The following is a 17190-nucleotide window of genomic DNA, read 5'->3' as shown; positions in this document are numbered from 1 at the left end:
GAGGCACCTGTAGAGAGTTACTCCTTGTGTTAATATATAAGGGCCGTCAGCCAATTACAGAACATTCAGTTGATTAATAATCTGCCTTTCAGCTGTTGAATAGGTTGCATTTAGATCTATTTGCATCTCACCACAGCCTTGATATAACGTGTAACAGTTTAATTGAAGGAAACTTGCACTGTAATTTACAAATCTAATAATTAAATCTACGCTGCTACCCACTGTTAGATACAGTGGACATCTTTCATTTCCCCCCTCAGTCTCTAACACAGGAGCTAGCATTGCAGAATCCAAAGTACCTAAGAAAACCAAAATAAAACATCTTGCCCCAAACACACACGTACAGGTCTTAACTCTCATTTTCACTCCACGAATATTTGCCTTCGTTGGTTAAAATGGCCTCCCTGGCAATTAATCATCTGTGGCTTGTGTTGATTAACCCACTAATTAAAGTCGTACATCACTAATCTTACTCATAAGTAGGCTTATAGGCTTCTATTGTGTTGCGTGCTTGTGCACTTGCACAAACAACAGGAGACATTTCACTGGCAGTTTTTATCACTACCATTGTCCTCTAGGTGTGTGTGTGTGAAGGAATGTGCATGTGGTTGCATGACCATTCACTCTAATGAAAACGAGCTAATTATTAAAACCATACCACTACATATATGGTATTTTGCAACCAGATTTTGCCTATAAAGACTATTTATCATAGCCAAGCAATTGTGGACTATGTTCTGACATATAATGCCATACACTGAATGTCTAAACTTTCTCTAATGGAAATGATAGCGTATTACTATTTCATTCATTCGTGGACATAAAACCAAAAAACATATATTATAGATCCAAGGTGGCAAAAGTATAAGAAATTAAGATACAGCAGGAGGGAAAGCCTGCCCAAATAGCCAGGTTTTAAGTTCATTCCTGAAAACACCCAGAGAGGGAGCCAGGCAGATCTCCACTGGCAAGTGGTTCCAAAGGCGAGGGGCCACTGCTGAGAAGGCCCTGTTCCTTGTTCTTTCCTTCCAGACCTCCCTAGGCATTAGGCCCCTCAGCCTCTCGGCCTGGCTAGAACAAGTGACTCTGGCAGATCTGGGTCTGCCGGATATCGAGGTCCTAAACCATTTAGGGATTTATATGTAATTGTAAGAAATTTGAAATCAATGAGGAAATGAATGGGCAGCCAATGCAAGACGGCCAGCGTGGGGGAAATATGTAAGAAGTCTGGCTGTCACATTCTGTGCCATCTGAAGTTTCCACGTCAGTCTCAAAGGCAACCCCACATACAGCACATTACAGTAGTCTAATCTTGAGACTACGAGCACATGGACCAATGTAGTGAGCGTCTCTACATCAAGATAGGTATGCAGCTGGGCAATCCGCCAAAGGTGGAAATGTGTGGAATGGACCACTGACGACACCTGGGTCTCCATGGTGAGTGCCGGGTCTAGATGTACACCCAAACTGCGAACTGCACTCTTGGTGGTAAGAGTCACCCCCCCAAAAAAGAAAGTGAGTTTCCCAGACTACTGATGTCTGGGACACCTACCTGAAGGACCTCTGTCTTGCCCGGATTCGGCCTCAGTCCATTCACCTTCATCCATTGCTGAACAGGCCCCAGGCAGCGCTCAAGGGACGAAACAGCATCCATTGTTATTGGAAAAAAGGAGATATAGAGCTGAGTACCATCAGTGTACTGATGACATGAAGTCCCACATCCCCTGATAACCCCTCCCAGTGGCCTCATATAAATGTTAAATAGCATTGGAGAGATAATTGAGCCCTGCGGAACCCCACAATTGAGGCTCTACAGGGCCAAGAAAGTCTTTTCAATCTGCACTCTATGGGGACAGTCCTCCAAGAAGGAATGGAGCCAGGCAAGAGCCAGACCACCGATTCTCAAGTTGGAGAGCCTCCCCAGGAGAATACCACGGTCCACTGCATCAGAAGTGGCCAAGATATCAAGGAGGACCAGCAGATACATTTTGCCCCTGTCTGCCTCCCTCAGTCGGTCATCAAACAGGGCAACCAATGCCATTTCTGTGCTGTGGCACAGCCTGAAGCCTGACTGGAATGGATCCAAGGCATTGGTTTCATCCAGAAGAGCCTGCAGCTGATCAGCCACCACCTTCTCAACTACCTTGCTGAGGAAAGAAACATTGGTGACGGGCCTATAATTACCAATATCGTCCGCCACCAAGCTTGGTTTCTTCCTAATGGGCCTAATGAGTGTCTTCTTGAGAGAGAGCCATTAATTACTGCCGTAGCCCATTCAGATGTTATAGGCCTGGCTGCTTTGATTAGCCAGGCCAGGCAAGGGTCAAGGGAGGAGGTGGTGGTATGACAGCGGTCAAGCACTCTGTCCACCATGTCTGATATCACAGGCTGAAAGTGGTTAAGTCTCATCGGGCAAGATGGAGCGCTGGACATCTCTACTCTATCCACTGTTTTCAAATAGGGGGTAAGATCCTGGTGGATGGCCTCCGCTTTTCATTTTTAAAAGGCTGCAAATTGGTCAGTTGAGATGCTAGTGGGAGGCTAGTCACTATGACCAGCTCCGGATAGATTGCAGACTATACGGAAAAATTCCACCTGCTGGTTGGAGGCTTCACTTATGTGGACAGCAAAGTAAGATCGACTAGCAGCCTTCACCTTAAATTGGTAGAGGTTAGTCGCAATCCAGATAGCTATTTGAGTATTTTCCATCGTATTTCACCTCCATATGCACTCTAGCCTTCTCCTATTTCACCTCATTGATCGCAGCTCTGGATTAAACCAGGGCAAAGGGCTATCTCTGCCGGAGAGGGCATTTAGGTGTGATCATGTCAACAGGCAGCTATCAACCAGAGCCTTGACAGGAGCGCCAGTCAAATTGGTCAGAATCCCTCTCATGGTGTCCTGGAATCCTATAGGAACCAATAATTTTCAAGGGCGAACCATTAAAACAGGCCCTTGCTCCCCATGGCGAGGGAGAGCCACTGTGAGATTGCATTTAATTAGGCGATGATCCGACCATGACAAGGGGACAGACACTAGACCAGTCACCATTGGAGCATGCTCATCTGTTCAGTGAAGAACACCAAGTCCAGTGTGCGGCCACCCACGTGAGTTGGGACATGTCCAAGGTGGCCGTGGTCTCCAAGAACTCAAGAGCTGGACCAGAAACCGCCACCTCCGCATGTACATTGAAGTCACCCAAGTCCAAAAACCTTGGGGACCCCAACAGTGGTGTGAAGACAAAGTCCACCAGCTCCGGTAAGGAAATGACTGGGTTGCGGAGAGCGCGGCAACCCAGCAAGATCCCTTTACCATCCCTGGCCCCAATTGACACATGGAGGGCCTCTAGACCTGGCGTCACCACAGCAGAGTGCCTAGTAACCTGAAGGGTGTTTTTGTAGACAATGGCTACTCCCCCGCCCTGCCCCTCCAGTCTACCCTGGTGTTGGACTGCATAACCAGGAGGGCAGGCAAGAATCAGGGGAATGCCCCCTTCCCTGCCCATCCATGTTTCGATTATGCATGCCAGATCTTCATCCTCCTCCACAATCAGATCTTGTATAATCTGGGATTTATTTGATACAGATCTGGCATTCAACAACACCAGGTTTAGAGTGGAGGGGCAGCTAAGTTGACTACCTTGAGTCTGGCAGGAGGTTACAGTGCCATAACAGTGAACAGATTTCAAGCATCTGTTCACCATTCTTCTGGAACGAATGGCAACAGCACCTACACCATATCTCCCTCTGCCAGGGGAGAGGGGAAAGCCTTCTACTCCATGCCAACCAAGAAAGAAAAAAGAAACCAAAAGATTTAAGAACTAAAGAGTAGCTGACAATTAGTAACAGAATTAACAATAAAATCAAATAAATGATCAAACAAAATAAACAAACCATAACGTAATAAATGCAATAATATCCAAATTAATCAGACATCACTAACAATATACATAAATTACACAATTAACACTATAACTCATATAGAATTATGCAAAAAGAAAGCAATTTAAGGAAAACTGAACAAAATAAAAATAATAAGAGTATAGGCGAAGAGTCCCCCCATCATTCCTTCTTCCCCATTGCACTTAGATAACAGAGACTTTGCCTCCTCCAGAACAAAAGGTGTGAATAGAATCACTGGGTTTAATCTCTCTCTTCCTCTCAGTGTTGTTAATGGACGACAGAGATGGAATGGCCTGCACTCTCCAAGGGCCCGACTGCTGTTGCAGGAACCACAACACCACAACTTTCCAAAAGGCAATGGACCAGGTTCGTTCGAATATCAACCAGCACAGCCGGGGAACAGAGGCAGGAGTAACAGCAGCTGAAACTAGGGTCATCTGTGAGAGAATGCCAACAATCGCACCCCGAAGGAATGATGGCTGCAAGAGGTAAAAAGCCACCTGGGGCAAGCACACCAGCAGTGTTGTCTTGGCATCCTTAGCAACCACAGCTCCCTTCAGTTCTATCACGTTACCAGGAAGTTCCATGGTGGTCAATGTTTGAATCACCACCAGAGTCATCACATTTCCAAGCTGCAGTCCAAACCTCCGTGGTGCAAGCTGTATCTTACTACTGTGGGGAAAACGCCCATACTCAGGAGCAGGGGACCATCCGCCATTCCTTGAGGCCACAGCAGCCCGGTTGCAAAGCATTAATTGTAATTGACCAGATAGGCGGGATATAAATAAAATAAAATAAAATAAAATAAAATAAAATAAAATAAATAGATAGATAGATAGATAGATAGATAGATAGATAGATAGATAGATAGATAGATAGATAGATAGATAGATAGATAGATAGATAGATAGATAGATAGATAGATAGATAGATAGATAGATAGATAGATAAAAAGTCTGTTCAAGGACTTCTATCTTCAGCAGGCAAAGCCCAGGCAAGCGGGAGGGGTCAGGGAGGGAGTGAAAAACCCAAAAGCAGAATGCAAAACACGAAAGAGAGGAGAAAAAACAAAAAGAGAAACAAAAGAGAGGCTCAAAACAAAATCTAACTACTGTAGCTTAAAACTTGGTATAACTAGAACTGAAGTACAATAAAGTTAAAGTGAATACAAAAGAGTAGAGGTAAAAAAATTAGAAAGAATGAGAAGCGAAAAGAGGAAAAGAAAAAAAAAAGCCAACCCAGCAGAGGAGAGCAACAGATATGTCCTACTACTGAAGACAGGAGGGCCTGGTGTACAGTACTCTGGTCCATGGAGTCATGAAGAGTCGGACACGACTTAACGACTAAACATAAACAACTACTGGGTTGCCATACCTCACCAATTAAAATGTCCTCCCAAACACAGCTCATCTCCTGCCTCAGCTCTGCTTCAGGAAAAACTACTGGTGACCAGCGCTCTGTTAACACACTTGCACTGCCTGCTATGCAGATAGGTGGTGGGTTGCAGTGGTTATGGTTAAACTTCATTGTTCTTATGAACACAGGATATGGTTAATGTTGGAGTGGATGAACATGCCAAGAGTATAGCAGGAATGAAGGCCTCAGGTTTGGGATGTTGGATCTCTTCTGTTCTAAGGTGTCTGACTTCACTGGTTCTGGGCTCTTTGGCTTGCCTGGCCCAGGGGTCTTCCCCACTAGCTTCTCTGATGCTGAATTTATATACAGACCATTGCTAGACTCCAGGATATGATGGCTGAACATGTGGTGGCAAGAATGGAATAGGAAGGGGCTGAGCAAGAGACCCCTTCTTCTGTGTAGATGCCAAATAGGCCTTAGGACAATTGGGTTATTAAAACACATCTCACTCTTAAGGGGAGATTCAGGGCCAACTTTGCTATTAGGCAAAATGAGGCAACTGCTTCATGCAGTGAAGGGGAGACTGAATAGCAGGTGTGGCAATGAGGTTTTCATAGATGAAACTGTATGCATGACCCTCTATGCTAGCTTACTGTCCTCAGGTTGGTGGAGGTCATTTTTTCCCCTCAGTGCTGCAGAAGTGAGATTCACCTGCCCATCTGTTTTGTCTCAGGCATCAAATGTCTTGGGTTGGCCCTAGTGACATGGACTAGATAGTGTCTTCCTGCTCTGCAGCCTGAATTTGTACTTCATATTTGCTCATATTCCACCTTGCTTCTCTCTGAGATGGGGGAAACATGAATCCCAGATACATAGCAACACTGCCTCAGTGTGTCTCCTCCTTTGATGAGATACTTCCACGTAGCTTGATTGAATCAAAGGTGGAAGGGAGAGGCAAGATATAGGGCAAGTAGGATTAAGGACATAAATGAAAGGTAATTACATCAGAGGCAGACAAATTGACAAGTCGGCAGGAATATAGGCAAGGCTAAATAGCATTTAATTCTCACTATGAATTAATTTGGTTTCTTCCTTTGAATAAGACTTGACACACTGGGTCATTGTCAGAACATTAAGGGCTGGCAAGCTCTTGAGAAGTATGGCATGTGTTGGCCTGATAAAAAGGAGGGAAGCAGTAGACAGGGGTCACAGCTGTGTAGGTATGGCATGAAATTTCTCGGATTTTTTGACGCCAAACCTGCTGGGGGCTCAGATCTCAGGGCTGACAAAAAGCCAAAGTAAGGATGGAAGAAGCAAGTTAGTTTCACTTGCATCAGTGAATTGCATTCAGGCAATTTAAGGAGAAAATTATTTCCATATTGAATATGAAGCAATCCTAGATTTTTACCAAATTTTTATTTAAAAGCATAGTGAAATGAAAAATCTACCAGTCTGCAATGGCCAAAAAGGTGGCTAACAATTTGCAATCACTTTTCAGTCTACAGCAACGTAAGGTTTTTGGTTTCCAGATCAATGGGGATACTGCTATAGAATGTAAATACAGGAGTATGTGATACGCAAAGGCTTTCACGGCCAGGATCTAATGGTTGTTGTGGGTTTTTTGGGCTCTTTGGCCGTGCTCTGAAGGTTGTTCTTCCTAACGTTTCACCAGTCTCTGTGGCCGGCATCTTCAGAGGACAGCACTCTGTGCTCTGGTGCAGTTGGCTTGGGAGTGAAGTATTTATGGCTGTGAGATAGTCTTTTGTCTGTAAATGGGTGATTAGTGTGTCTTGTTTTGGGTGTATTGTGATAAGGAGGAGAGATTATCTGTCACTGTGACTGATGGGTGTCATTTTGTGTGTAGTGATCCCCAGTCCTTGTGGCTGGGTAGGGTTCGTTGACCTTTTTGCACTCTGTATTTTTGAGAGCTGGGAACCAAGTTTTGTTGAGCTTCAAACTTTCCTCTTTTTTGTTTAAGTTCTTCTGATGCTTGTGGATTTCAATGGCTTCCCTGTGCAGTCTGACGTAATGAGTGCTCGTGTTGTCCAGTATTTCAGTATTTTGAAATAGAATTTCATGTCCAGTTTGTTTTAGGGCATGTTCAGCTATTGCAGATTTTTCTGGTTGTTTTAGTTTGCAGTGCCTCTCATGTTCTTTGATTCTGGTGTGGATGCTTCGTTTTGTGGTTCCAATATATACATGGCCATAACTGCAAGGTATCCAGTATACTCCTGCAGTGGTGAGTGGGTCCCTTCTGTCCTTTGCTGATTGTAAAATTTGTTGTATTTTTGTGGTGGCTTGAATAGTGTTTGTAGGTTGTGTTTTTTCAAAAGTTTTCCCATGCGGTCCGTGACCCCTTTGATGTATGGCAGAAATACTTTATTTGTGGGTGGCTGCTTTTCTTCTTCAGTTCAGTGTTGTTGTTTTTCGGTTTGATGGCTCTTCTGATTTCATTTTTGGAGTAGCCATTTGCCTGTAGGGTCCAATTCAGATGGTTGAGTTCAATGCTGAGAAACTGAGCTTCACAGTTCCAGAGGGGACAAGGCGGGCAACGTGAGCTGGAGGTGAACCCCGTCAGTCCCACTGGAGGAGGTGATCGGGTGGGCGGAGGAGGTAGCAGCAAGAGGTGCCCAAGTGCGTGTGACTGCTCTTTTGCCTCCATCTCCTGCTGCCGCCGCCTCTGCCACTGAAGAAGACAAGCCGTGAGTCTTGGAAGAGCCAATTGGGCAGCGGTGGCAGCAGCAGCGAGGCATCCAAGCACATGTGCGACTGCTCCTTTGCCTCTGCCTCCTTCCGTGTATAAAACGACCCTCAATTTTTCCTCTAATTATTTTAAGAAAAAGTGTCGCTTTATACACAGAAAAATACGGTAGATTGCTACAGGGTAGGTAATGACTAATTAGGTAATGGAGAAAGGCCAGAATCCTATTGGTTCTCTATCTAAAGTTTGTGCAACTTACTGTTGCTAGCTGCAGTTAATTGATGAGGTACCAGGGAAGATGACGCACCATGTGCCTGCTCACTCTCCTAAGTGCACAAACAATGGAACTCCATCAATTAGCCAGTTGGCTGTTTCAGGTTATGAACACGAGCAGGATTCTTGCCAGAGTGCCTGTTAAGAGTGTACATGTCTGCACGTGTAAATGCACAATAATGATTAAAAAAAATTAATGGCATTTTATAATTCAGTCTGTCATAGAGGAGAAGTGAATTGGGGAATGTGACTATCAGTAAATTTGCGGGCTGTCTCAAGGCTGTTCCTGGATTTTGGCAGGGATGTTTTCTTATCACACACCTAAGCAATTACTTGATTTAACATGGTTGTGCACTGGAAGCCGGAAGTGTAAACGTCCAAGACAAATAACGAGGCAATACCGGTGCTACAGTGAATGATGAAAGTGCAGCCAGAAAGGCAAACAAGCAAAGCATTACAACAGCCACTTAATAGAAAACACATTTATTAGCACCAAGTGCAATGTCTGTATGTTTTTCCCTGCCGCAGCTGGCTGTAGATGCTGTTGGCTTTAAAAGATGAAACCACTCGGCGCATAAAACAGGAGGTGGGTGTTCTCCTCCTCTCCCGCTCCATCCACCTTTCCATTCCCGACGTCGGCAGCCTGTGTGCCTGGCAGGGTGACCAGTTCTTGGCTTGATCGGGGATGGAACAAAAGCCACACTGGCATGAAGAGAGCAACTTGATTTCACAGGGCCTCCTGGGAAAGAGCGCACAGGAGCCAGGCTCAGAGTTTGGCAGTCATGTCCTTGAATAAAAAGAGGAGGAGGAGAAGGGCAGGCAGGAAAGAGCAGATGAGGTCTCCTTGCTGTAGATGAGAAGCTTTTCCCCCCGCACAATGAAACAGCTCTGCTCTTGCGTACGCCATGTGAAATGTATTCAAGACGAGCCAGGGTGCACTGCTGAATGCTACAGCAGCAGCACCTTTCACTATCTAATGTGCTTTTGCTCGCCACAGCGGCTGCTTGTGGGCTTTTATTGAGCACTACAGAGATCATTAGGGCTATCCATTTCCTTTTGCATAGGGAAGTGGCAAAACAATAAAGGGCAGGGATGGGGATTAGACTTCTGAACTGCAAAATTATGCTGGCTTTATGTAATCGCTAGCATTTGGAATTGCAGTGTAATAAGCACAGGTTCTGAAATTGGGGACTGCATCATTTCCCCTACGGAGATTTCAAGGTATTGTAAGGAGTGGGGAAATTGTGGGATTTTCATATAGGGAAAAATATTTTATTACCTTAAATAGACATGATTATAAGAATTTGGGATATCTCAAAAAAAAAAAAAAAAGCTTGTCTATCTTTAATTTAAAAGGATTTTCCTTATGTTTTATATTAATTTTAAGTTTACATTTGGAATTGAACTTCTGGTCAAAGGAAGTTGGATGATAGTGTGGGAGCAGTGGGGAGGGCATGAGGATTTCTCAGAATCAAAAAGGGTCACTTTTTAAAAGTGTTCAGTTAGTTTGCTAGTTAGTTAATTGTGTTTCACTGTTTTCAGTGTTTAATTATTAATCTGCTGGCATAACTCAGTGGATCAGAGCATCTGGCTCTGAAGCCAAGGGTCAAAAATTCATTTCTGCCCTGTACTTCCCAGTACAGGAGCTGCCCTATGCTGCCTTGGGCAAGCTAGCTGGTCCCAGAGTGCCAAGCAGAGTCCATGGCAAACTGCTTCTGAGTACTTTACACTTAGAGAGCCCTGAGGAATGTCAGCATATGTCAGAATTGGCTTGGAGGCATATAAGTACTACCATTATTAACTGTAGTAAATATTTAATTGTAATACACATGGAGGGGGATAATTTTGACCAAATAATGACTACAAAAATATATCAACAAACAAGACTTCCAAATGTGGTTAAATAAAGCCCTAGTTTATGTTAGGTGGAGGGGGGGGGCTATTTGGTGAAAAAAAGGGACTCATGAACATCCAAATACAACATTTTACTTCAAATCTTGATTAAGAGAGGATCCTCATTTATGTTAAGGCAGCTAGGTTATTGTGTGGGGCTGTTCTGTGCTCTCAAGTCAGAACTGACTTAGAGAGGCTGTAATGGGGCTTTCAAGTTGTGAGATATTTAAGCAGTGGTTGTACCAGTTCCATCCCCCCAATGAATTTCCATGGCTGAGTGGGGATTTGAACTCTGTTCTCCGGAGTCCTAGTTCATCTCTCTTATCTACTACACCACACTGGAATTTGGCTGGGTTATTATTTGTCCCAAAAAGTGACTCAGAAACAAATACTCAAACAGACCAATAGGTTTCAAATCCTGGTTAAGAGAGGACCTTGATTTATGTTAAGTAAAGTTAGGCTTGTGCAGACGTTATGATAAACCTTTTTTAAAGGAGAGCATGGACATTTCCATGTGATCTGAAGGCACTTTGGTCTCTCCACTGTCTACTATGTGCTGTCTGACACTGCCAAAACAACAGCAGAAAAGGTCTACCTTTCTAGAGGCCTGCTGCTGAAATTTGGGGGTAGATTTCTACAATTTTTTATTTTTTATTTCTTTAAATGGGATTTCCCCTAATTTCCTATAGACTTTGGCAGCAAAAAGCTCCAGTGCTTTGCACCACCCTGATGTCCAAATTCGATGGTGAGTTTTGCTGCAGAAATTCAGCAGCATAGGTTTTAAGAGTATTTTGGGTGTGTTTGTGTGTGCAATATGGCACTGGGATGGGGTGTTACATGTGTTAATGGAGTGTTTAAATGAAGGCAGCAATCCATTAGCTGCTGTTAAGGACAGGAAGCTTCAACAGTTCATACAGGGCAACACTTCAATTTGTGTTGGCCACGGTGGCTTAAACTTTAGGAGAAAAAAAAAGAACACTTTGACTTTTAAAACAATCTTACAGGAATGCTGGAGATGCCCAAATCTTTGAGTGGCATGGTCCCTTTCTATGGTCCCCCAACACATCATTTGGTAAAACAAAAATTTCCCTAAGGGTTGGAGGACAGGGTGCGGTATGAGGCATGGGAAAGATTCACTATACAGGAGGGATCCCGTAAGTCCTCTCTTTGGTTGGCAGTGGTTCTCTGAATGTCATTTCCTGCCAGTGCTCACATTTGAAAATGAAGTGACATCAGGCAGAAAAACTATGCTTAGAGCTTCATTTTAAACCCAGGGAAGCCTTGCAGGGCTGCTCCTGTGTGGGAAGGAATGCCTGATGTTGTTTTTTGTTGTAGCAGCTCACGATCTGAGGAGTTCAGACTGTGGTCCTGCCTATGTTGGTTATGCCCTCTTTCCTAGCCGCACCCCCATAACACAATGAGGAGAGGCATGCAAGTCTCTGTTTGAGTCTTGGCCAGCTCAGTGGGTAAGGACACCAACTCCAAATGGGCACAGGCTTTTTAATGGTGAGGAGTAGGAATTCCTTTTCCTTAGCCAAAGTTTCACACCAGCCCTATACAGACTATACCATGTGAGTCCAGAAATGTCAGTGTTTCTATTTTTGCCATATCCAGGTACCCAAGTGAGCTCTAGAGAGCACCATTTCCCTATTAATCAGCCCTTTTGCCTGATTAATATTGTTCATATGACCCCAGACACTGTTTTTCCATGAAGACAACACATCAGGCCAATTCTGTTTAAATTACATTGGCTACCAGTTGCTGCCCAGGCCCAATTCAAAGTGCTTGTTTTGACATATAAAGCCATCTGGGCCGCAAAATCAAGCAGTGCCTTTCAGTTGCATTTCAATGCCCTTCTGCCACATGTATGTCAGTCTTCCTCTACATACTTCCGGCACTGTTTGAAGCTCCAGATGTCAGCATTCCCCTTTGGCTCTATCCCTCTGACCAATTTCTCTGTCTCGCCTCGCAGGCTGGCTAGTTTGCTTGCTTGCTAATGTGCTCCAAATGATTCTTTTTAAGAAACTGCAGCTGGGCTTCTTAGTTACACAAAGCCAGCTCCTTTGGTCAGAGGCAGTGCCTCGACCCTTCTCTGAATGTGCTGCTACATCAATGTTGCAGATGTTTTTGTGGCTTGATAATTAGGTGCCTCCAAACAAAACCCAGACAGCTTGAGACCATCGACAATGGTCACTTCATTTCTTTCTTGGCGCATCATCATAGGTTAGTAGGTTAAGGAGCTTACCCTTAATTGAACCGCATAATCCTCTCAAATCTCCTCGGCCAGCCATTCTTGTGAGGCCAGTGATGGTCATCCTTAGCTCTGCTGCTGTGAATGGAGATCTTGATTCCCTTTCGGTCTCACCTGGTTTCCCTGGGAGTTCATCTGCTTCCCATTTCATAGCAGCTGCTGTGTCAATAAAAATCCGGTTTTTTGTCTTCCTTGACAAGGGCTTGCACAATGCATTCTCCAGACTCTCGTTGCGAAGAGCCTCTCATTCTCTCACCAGCTTAAATTGATTAAGAATCGTTTTATTTCAGATCTAGGTGTCAATTGGCATATTTATTTCTAATCAGCTCTTTAAAATGGTATTATTCAAAGGTACTTAACCACATTACTTAATTTTCAGTCTCTTTTGCTATTGATTTCTAATACCATTCAGCAAAAGCAAGCTCTTTATGGAATAAAAGGATTTGGGTGTTATTATCTGGTGGGTTAAAACTGGGGAAATTCTACTGTGCTCCATATGTTTAAAATATGCAACAAAGTGCTGAATGCACTTAACTTGTTGTACAGTCCTATCTGGTGTGAAATGTTATGCGTGCACAATCAAGTGTAGCTGCTGGATAGCTCAGTGGCTGAAGTATCTGGCTGTGGAGACAGGGGCTGGGAATTTTAGTCTCCATTGTGCCTCCTTGACAGGAGCTGGGCTCAATGATCCATAGGGTTCCTTCCAGGTCTGCTGTTCTGTGATGCTGATGTGACATTATAGACCCTTATGATCCTTGTAATTACTTGCATGTGTGAATATGCCACCACAAGAGATCATATTGTTCATATGACCTCAACTCAACTCAGACACTGTTTTTCCATGAAGACAACACATCAAGCCGATTCTGTTTAAATTACATTGGCTACCAGTTGCTGCCCGGGCCCAGTTCAAAGTGCTTGTTTTGACATATAAAGCCCTAAACAGCTTGGGCCCTGGATACCCGAAGGACCGCCTCCTTCCATATGAGCCTACCAGGCAGTTAAGATCTAGCCAGGGGGCCCTTTTGAAGGAGCTGTCCCTCAAGGAGGTAAGAGGGATGGCTTGTAGACAAAGGGCCTTTTCGGCAGCTGCCCCCAGACTATGGAAGGTCATCCCAATTGAGATCCATCTATTGCCGACGCTGATGACATTTCAGTGCCAGGTCAAAACTTCCTGTTCCAGAAGGCTTTCAATTGAAATAATATCAACTGTGGGTCCTGATGGCAATTTTTGGAGTATATATTTTAATTGTATTTTAATTGTTTTATTTTTTTAATCTGTATTTTAATTGTTGTAAGCTGCCCAGAGACCTTTGGATAGTGTGGGCGGCATATAAGTTAAAAAAATAAATAAAATAAAAATAAAACTCACCTATTCAGTCAATTGAACTCTGTTCATGCCATTGTAGATCAGCCCACAAATAACATATGTACCATTAAAAATAGTTGTGTGGTCCTCATACACAATCCAAAGGTAAGGATGAGTGATACACCATCAGTAGGCCATTGTAAACTCACAAACATGAGCTAGCTTTTGAGCTTACTTGAGTCTCCATGAGGGTGGTGGATGGTGCAAGACAAACATGGGAGTACAGAGCTGTAGGCAGTTTTGAAACAGGGGTTTCAGAAAGGCCTGGAATTCCTCTTGGGAGAGGCATTCCTATCTGCATCACTTGAGGTGTAGTCTAGATGCTACATCTCTGACCTAAATCTGCAGCTCCCATTTTGAAACTTCCTTTAAACAATGGAGACAAGCACGGACATTTGGCTGTGATTTTTGGAGCCCCAGCCTGATGAAGCTTGAAAGAACCCTGGTTATTGGTGGGGGGAGGAGCTGAATACTAGAAGCCACTAGGTCATTAAAAAAAAAAGGCACTCTCCTCCTGTTCAGCCACTTGTTGTCTTCACATCCACTACAGAAGATAAGGGACCAGCAGAAGTCATAACTACATCACTTGAAGTCAAGTCCCGTGAACCACTTTTTATGTGATGCTCCTCCAACTATTGCTCCTCCACTGTTCCATGAGGCCATCTCCCCATAACCACAGAAGTCATTAATAAGTTACAGTTACCCTTCAAAAGGGACGTGGTGGCGCTGTGGGCTAAACCACAGAAGCCTGTGCTGCAGGGGTCAGAAGACCAAGCAGTCGTAAGATCGAATCCACACAACGGAGTGAGTGCCCGTCACTTGTCCCAGCTCCCGCCAACCTAGTGGTTCGAAAGCATGCAAATGCGAGTAGATTAATAGGGACCACCACGGTGGGAAGGTAACAGTGTTCCATGTCTAAGTCGCACTGGCCATGTGACCACGGAAGATTGTCTTCAGACAAAACGCTGGCTCTATGGCTTGGAAATGGGGATGAGTACCACCCCCTCGAGTTGAACACGACTGGACAAAAATTGTCAGGGGGAACCTTTACCTTTACCTTTACCCTTCAAAATGAGTTGATCTATTTGTCTTTAAGTTACAATTACAACATAATGGGGTTGTAACTTAAGGTGTGACTAGACAGCAAGGGAAATGCAGATTAACTCACATTCTCTCACTGAGAAATCACACTGGAGTGTCCAGTTCTCATTGATGTAAGTGACCATACAGACAGAGGAGAAAAAGTCTCTTCTAACTGCAGTTCCATTTGAATTTCCTGTAGGTAGTGCAGTTCAAAGGAACTGCTTGAAGAAGGCTTTATGTCCTCAAAGACTCAATTTCCTCATCTTATGCTGTTGACTGGATGAATTGTTAAGGTATATAAAATAAATAAACAGGACATCTGCAAAGCATATGTTATTAAAAAGAATTGCTTGGGAAAAAAGCTTTGCAGAGAGAGGTGCTGGCATTCTTTATAAAAGATAATTTATAATTTCCAGATAATTTGTCAGCAGGCTTCAACCAAACATCACATTTGTTGAACATGTTCAACAACCATCACGTTTGTTGAACATGTTCAAAGAAAGGGGGGAAATGAAAAATTGAATTACAATGAAAGTCTCCCTTCCTTCCTTCCTTCCTTCCTTCCTTCCTTCCTTCCTTCCTTCCTTCCTTCCTTCCTTCCTTCCTTCCTTCCTTCCTTCCTTCCTTCCTTCCTTCCTTCCTTCCTCTTTAATAACAAATTGTTTCTTGGGAGCTTTTTATCCATTTACTATGTGTTATCTAGATACACAACATGCGCCTAGAGGACAGGAGAATACTATAATGGCTGCTCCTTGAGGCGCAGAGTTGCCAAGGTGGGGCCGCTTTGCCCACCTGTCCAGTGGCAACGAGATCTTGTGAGGCTAGGGCATGCTAGAAACAGAAGCCATAAAAAGCTGTCCAGCCCAGCAGGTGCCGGTCCCTTCAGCCTTGCCTCAGCAGTCCATAGCGGTGGTAACTCATACACCCACAGGAGTAGATTTAGGCTTGGCTCCCTGAGTGCTCTGTGGGCAGCCAGCCAGTGGAGTGCCGGGAGCACAGCAAGTAGTGCTTCCAACTGTAACTGACACAGAGTATAATTCAGTGGTGTGATGAACCCTTCCTGAAGGTGATCAATCGTTGCCCTTTGGTGACCATCTCCTACCGGCAACAGTTGAGAAAATTTGAAAAGCAAAATAGGTAGATGTTTTTGATTTATTAAATAGAAAGAGTGGGGAAAAGAAGAAGGGCAAAGAGAAGGAGAGCGAGAGAGAGAAGGTTTTTTATTTATGTGGGAATGATAGTTCGTGTTCATCCAGAAAGTGCCTGGGCATTGATTCAGTACATGGACCTGACCTACAGAGCCTATGTGGATTTCCCAGGGTATGTGTGGCTGCTCTATGATGAGGGGTTTTGTATGCATGTGGTGCTGCACCCCAGCATGCGCTGGGACATCCCACATGACACTCTGTGGCTCAGGTTGATGACTCCGTCACATCCCATATTGGGGGAGAGGTTTGATTCACCATTTATTTTTTCCTGAGACCGATCCTGTTAACGATAGAATCCCGCAACAGCTGTGCAGCATCTGCTACATGTCCTTTGATGAGGCAGTGTGCATGGTGTGGAGTTGCGGGATAGGGGCAGAGTTAGGGAGATGTGAAATTCAATCAGCATTTAGACTACTCCCAGTTTAACTCCATGATTTTGATCTGGAATTTTATTTTGAGGGAAGTTATTATATGGATATGGCGTTGCCGAAGGGATATTTGATATCCTGTTCAGTTTTTCGGCAATTTAGCTCATTTGTTGAATGGGTGGTAAGGCATAAGGTGAGAGGTGCCTGAGTTGTTCCTTATTTGGATGATTTTTCATTATTTTGTGGAATTAGGGGTACTTCACAATGCCTGGGGCTCATGAATGCATTTCAGGAGCTAGCCAAATAGTTAGGGGTACCTCTAGCAGAGGAAAAAAACAGAGGGACCTAGTCAGAGAGTGGTATTTTTAGGGATCAAGCTGGACATGGTTTAACAGTCCATTTGTTTGCCAGAGGAGAAATTGGCAGGTTTGCAGTCACGGCTACAGGAACTGAGGGTGTGAAGCAAAGTCACCTTAAGGGAATTGCAGGAAATTGTGGGGCACCCCAACTTTCCTTGCAAAGTGGTTGCCCCAGTTAGAGCTTTCCTAAGGCGCTTGTGTGATGCAATGAAGGGCCTTAGGAAACCTCATCCCAAGAGAAGGTTGACTCGGGATATGAAAGAGGACTTAAAGGCGTGGTTACAATTTCTCAAAGAATTTAACGGAGTTTCCTTTTGGAGAGATAAGGTATGGCTAGGAAAGGCTCTTCAGGTGCAGACTGATGCAGCGGGATCACTGAGTTATGGCATCTTCTTCAAAGGGCATTGGTGTGCAGGGACTTGGCCAG

The 17190-nt window shown here is 44.2% G+C and overlaps 1 long non-coding RNA gene across 1 annotated transcript; it reads right to left on the bottom strand.

Annotated features, from left to right (window-relative positions):
• Positions 1-8913: 8913 nt before the first annotated feature.
• On the bottom strand, positions 8914-12477 carry LOC144588358 (uncharacterized). The gene is made up of 2 exons (XR_013543875.1): positions 12371-12477; positions 8914-9019 (listed from the first exon to the last, which is right to left on the bottom strand). It is a non-coding gene; the product is annotated as an uncharacterized LOC144588358 (long non-coding RNA).
• Positions 12478-17190: the final 4713 nt, after the last annotated feature.

Source organism: Pogona vitticeps, chromosome 3, assembly GCF_051106095.1.
Source record: "Pogona vitticeps strain Pit_001003342236 chromosome 3, PviZW2.1, whole genome shotgun sequence".
In the NCBI taxonomy this organism is placed as follows: Eukaryota; Metazoa; Chordata; class Lepidosauria; order Squamata; family Agamidae; genus Pogona; species Pogona vitticeps.
This window is presented reverse-complemented; position numbering and strand designations above follow the sequence as displayed.